The sequence below is a fragment of the Stomoxys calcitrans genome, chromosome 1, assembly GCF_963082655.1.
Source record: "Stomoxys calcitrans chromosome 1, idStoCalc2.1, whole genome shotgun sequence".
NCBI classification, from domain to species: domain Eukaryota; kingdom Metazoa; phylum Arthropoda; class Insecta; order Diptera; family Muscidae; genus Stomoxys; species Stomoxys calcitrans.
In genome coordinates this window covers 245,338,171-245,343,658 of record NC_081552.1, presented here as the reverse complement: position 1 = coordinate 245,343,658, position 5,488 = coordinate 245,338,171, and positions in this window count along the sequence as shown.

Sequence of the window (5,488 nt, the reverse complement as noted above, 5' to 3'; positions counted from 1 at the left end):
GCCAAAATCCTCCGTGTAACGCAAGTTTTAAGAGTTACAAGCATTTTAAGTTTTATCTGGTATTTTTGCATGTTTATACCCTTAACCACCATAAGGGCTATAACATAGCATGAATGGGCGCATTGAGCTTTGCTTTTGAGCGTCGCATTGCAAAAATGCAACTCTGCAAACAAATACCACAAAAGCGATACGGAAATTTAAACCATTTTTCAACTTTGACGCTCGTCAAACATAAAAATGATTTTTGCGAATTGATTTTTAGGCTTTCGGACCCTCCCCCTTACCCTAATTTACAGAAACGCCAGATCTCGTAGATGGGTGGTGCGATTTAAGCGAAATTTTGTGTGCTCTCACATAGTACCCTCAAAATAAAAATTTGGTATCCAATTTTCGGATAGGGTACCTAGGAGGGCCGCATGTATTATCCGATTTTGCTGAAATTTGGGACAGTGAGTTGTGTTAGGCCCTTCGACATCCTTCGTCAATTTGGCCTAGATCGGTCCAAATTTGGATGTAGCTGCCATATAGACCGATCCTCCGATTTAGGGTCTTAGGCCCATAAAAGCCACATTTATTATCCGATCTTGCTGAAATTTGGGACAGTGAGTTGCCTTAAGCCCCTCAACATCTTTCGTCATTTTAGCCCAGATCGGTCCAGATTTGGATATAGCTGCCTATATACCGATCCACCGATTTAGGGTCTTAGGCCCATAAAAGCCACATTTATTATCAAAATTTGCTGAAATTTGGGACAGTGAGTTGTGTTAGGCCCTTCGACACCCTTTGTCAATTTGGGCTAGATTGGGCCAAATTTGGATATAGCTGCCATATAGACCGATCCTCAGATTTAATGTCTTAGGCCCATAAAAGCCACATTTATTATTCGATTTTGCTGAAATTTGGGTCAGTGAGTTGTGTTAGGCCCTTCGACATCCTTTGTCAATTTGGCCTAGATCGGGCCAAATTTGGATATAGCTGCCATATAGACCGATCCTCCGATTAGGGTCTTAGGCCCATAAAAGCCACATTTATTATTCGATTTTGCTGAATTTTAGGACAGTGAGTTGTGTTGAGCCCTTGGACATCTTTCGTCATTTTAGCCCAGATCGGTCCAGATTTGGATATAGCTGCCATATACACCGATCCACCGATGTAGGGTCTTGGGCCCATAAAAGTCACATTTATTATCTGATTTTGCTGAAATTTGAAATTGGATGATATATCTATATAGCTGCTATGGGGCATAAGGTATGCATTTTTCACTGGATTTTGACGAAAGGTTGTTCACATATATACCCGAGGTGGTGGGTATCCAAAGTTCGGCCCGGCCGAACTTAACGCCTTTTTACTTGTTTTCCGATCATTGCATAGTTTTGCATGAAGTTTCCTTTCCGAAGTCTCAATATGTGGGCAATATCAAGAGTTTGCTCCAAAATTTGTATCATCCATTTGATATGCTCTTTGCGCGCTCCCTTTTCCACATGGACTTATAATGGACAATAAACTTAAAAGCATTTGAGATTCCATTGCAGGATTGTCTTCAACATTCAAATTGGGTTTCCCCATGGACTAGCCATTCAATTAACTTAATTAAAATGTAATAATAAGCACCTCTATAGGAGCACACACAACACACAAGTTTTGAAAACTTCTATTGGGTTGCCCAAAAAGTAATTGCGGATTTTTCATATAGTCGGCGTTGACAAATTTTTTTACAGCTTGTGACTCTGTAATTGCATTCTTCCATCTGTCAGTTATCAGCTGTTACTTTTAGCTTGCTTTAGGAAAAAAGTGTAAAAAAATTATATTTGATTAAAGTTCATTCTAAGCTTTATAAACTTTCATTTAAAAAATCCGCATTTACTTTTTGGGCAACCCAATAGCATTGAGGCTAGTGAATCCTTGCGTGCGTGATAGACGAATAAACTTGCAAACACGATTGCTTGTTTTTTTTTTTTTTTTTTTTTTTTATTTGCATTAATTGTCGTTGTTTTGTCCATGTGACATTTATGTCAGGTCCTTGCTTTTTTTGGAAGTATTTAAATAACCAATTCACCCACCCTTTTCATGTTTGTTCTGCCATTAAGCTAAGAAAGCTTTCCCAAGTGCTATGCTAACAAAACCTTAATTGGATGCAATAAAAAAAAGGGAGGCCAAATGAGTTTCATATATTTACATTGATGAACAAATTGCCACGCGGCATTAGAAGAGTGGGGGTAGACTTATGACTGATGGTGTGGGTACACTCAGAAAAATGGTGCGCATAAACAAATACACAAAACTTAGTCCACAAAAGTTAGCCAATTTTAATCTGATTTGATAAAATTTTTATTAACACAAGGAAAAATTGCACGATTTTAGTAAGTTTTACTCGAAAAGTTCATAAGCTTGAGTTTGGGAAGTCATTTCACTTAACCAAGTTTCTTCTCAATTAGTTAAACATTCCTATTGCACACAACGTTTTTCTTTACCCAAGATAAACGTAACGTTAGGCTGAAAAGAGGGTGGACATACGCCTTAGCCAGTAATCGGCTTGTTGTGCGCTCTCAAAACTGTTAAATAATCTCTAAAAAGTAAAAAGGCATTAAGTTCGGCCGGGCCGGAATACCCACCCATATATGTAGACCCCATTTCGTCACAATCCGGTGAAAATTGGATAACTTAAGCATCCAAATTCGTAGTATATATATATATATATTGGGTTGCCCAAAAAGTAATTGCGGATTTTTTAAAAGAATGTAAATGCATTTTTAATAAAACTTTCTAAAGCAAGCTAAAAGTAGCAGCTGATAACTGACAGAAGAAAGAATGCAATTACAGAGTCACAAGCTGTGAAAAAATTTTTCAACGCCGACTATACGGTACCTAGGGGGGCCGCCCCACCCTAAAACTTACCAAACAAATATTAGGACCAATCACGACAATATGGGACTCAAATGAAAGGTATTTCGGATAAGAAAACGTGTCTGATATCCAATTGTAACACAACTCACTGTCCCGAATTTCATCAAAATCGGATAATAAATGTGGCTTTTATGGGCCTAAGACCCTAAATCGGAGGATCGGTCTATATGGCAGCTATATCCAAATCTGAACCGATCTGGGCCAAATTGACGGAGGATGTCGAAGGGCTTAACACAACTCACTGTACCAAATTTCAGCAAAATCGGATAATAAATGTGGCTTTTATGGGCCTAAGACCCTAAATCGACGGATCGGTCTATATGGGGGCTATATGAAGATATAGTCCGATTTAGCCCATCTTCGAACTTAACCTGCTTATGGACAAAAAAAGAACCTGTGCAAAATTTCAGCTCAATATCTCTATTTTTAAAGACTGTAGCGTCATTTCAACAGACAGACGGACAGACGGACGGACATGTCTAGATCGTCTTAGATTTTTACGCTGATCAAGAATATATATACTTTATAGGGTCGGAAATGGATATTTCGATGTGTTGCAAACGGAATGACAAAATGAATATACCCCCATCCTTCGGTGGTGGGTATAATAAATAAATGTCGGAAAGCCTAACATAAGTCTGTGTGTCAAATTTCAGTGAAATCGGATTATAAATGCGCCTTTTATATGGCCAAGACCTTAAATCTATATCAGCTATATCCATATCCCATAACCCATTTAGGCCAAGTTGCAGACAAATTCCGAAGAGCCTAACACAACTCACTGTCCCAAATTTCGGCTACATCGGAAAATAATGCGCCTTTTTCAGGGCCCAAAACTTTAAATCGGGAGAGATCCAAAACTGGACCGATCTGAAGAAGAATGTTGAAAGGCCTAACGCAATTCAGTATCCCGAATTTCGGCAAAATCTCATAATAAATGTGGCTTTTTTGGGCCTAAGACCCCAAATCGGCCGATCGGTCTATATGGGGGCTATATCAAGATATAGTCCATCTTCGAACTTAACCTGATTATGGACAAAAAAAAAAGAATCTGTGCAAAGTTTCAGCTCAGTATCTCTATTTTTAAAGACTGTAGCGTGTCAACAGACAGGCGGACAGACATCGCAAGATTGTTTAAGATTTTTACGATGATCAAGAATCTATATACTATATTGGGTCGGAAATGGATATTTCGATATGTTGCAAATGGAATGACAAAATGAATATAAACTTATCCTTCGGTGGTGGGTATAAAAATTATATAGCCTATGTTTCCTTGCAGAAAAACATACACAATCTATGAACATTTTAAGGAAATCGGTTTAGCCAAGTATCTCATAGTCATAATGGGTCTAATGGCGTTTTTGAAGGATGGCGTGACCCCATATACAATACTCGATCTGATTTTGTATACTAGATTCGAAATCTACTCTCGAATACCTTCCATTTCAGCCCCATATTGAAATGAACATCCGAAGGGTACTTAGACTCAAATTTTAATACCATATTCGTATTCCACTCTCCAATACCTTTCATTAGAAACCTATATAATCCCGATCGGTCCACTTTTGATTTTGGGTAGTGTTTTTGGCATAAGTGGGAGGGTCCGTCCCCTTTTAGATACGAAAAAATTTTATATAGCTTATATTTCCTTCCAACCCACACAATATGCGAAAATTTCGAGAAAATTGGTTCTGCCGTTTTTAAGTCTATACGGAACAAACAAACCGAGTCCCATATATCCGTGTTTGGCTAATGTACCCATTTTGGGCATTTGTAGGGGTCGGCATGAACTTGTATGCCAGATTCGTTATCTACCCTCGCATACTTTGCATTTGATACCCATGTTGTCCTTATCGGTCCACTTTTGATTTTGGGTGGTGTTTTTTGGGTCACGGTGGAGAGTCCGCCCCCTTCCGTTATCAATAAATTATAAAGCCTGACCATATTCGTAATCTACTCCCGAATACCTTTCATTTAAGTCTCATATTGTAATGATCGCCCAATAAACATATTTTAAGGAGTTTTGGAGCTGGGGCTGCCCCCAACTAACTTTTATTATGAAATTCGTACTCTACTCGTGAGTATCTTTCATTTAAATCCCAAATTGTCCCAATCGGTCCACTTTTATTTTTGCGTAGTACTTTTGGGGTAAGGGGGAGGGTCCGCCCCCCTTCCAATTTCAACTAAAAAGCCTTTTCCACCTTCCTGACCGTTTTCGTAATCTCCTCCCGAATATCTTTCATTCGAGTACCATATTCTCATTATCGTTCAATATACCTATTTTAGGGGTTTTGGGGTCGGGGCGGCCGCCCAGTTACTTGGATCCAATTTTTAATATCAAATTCGTAGTCTACTCCTGAAGACTTTTTATTTTGGGGCCTACCCATATCAATAAATTATTTATATAGACTTTTGCTCCTTCCGGACCACTTCCCACAATCTATGAAAATTTGAAAGAAATCAGTTCAGCCGTCTTTGAGTGTATAAGGAACAAAGAAATTTACAAATCCACAAATAAACCCACAAACAAACAATACGTGGTCTACTCCCACATACCATTAATGTGAGACCCATATTTCCA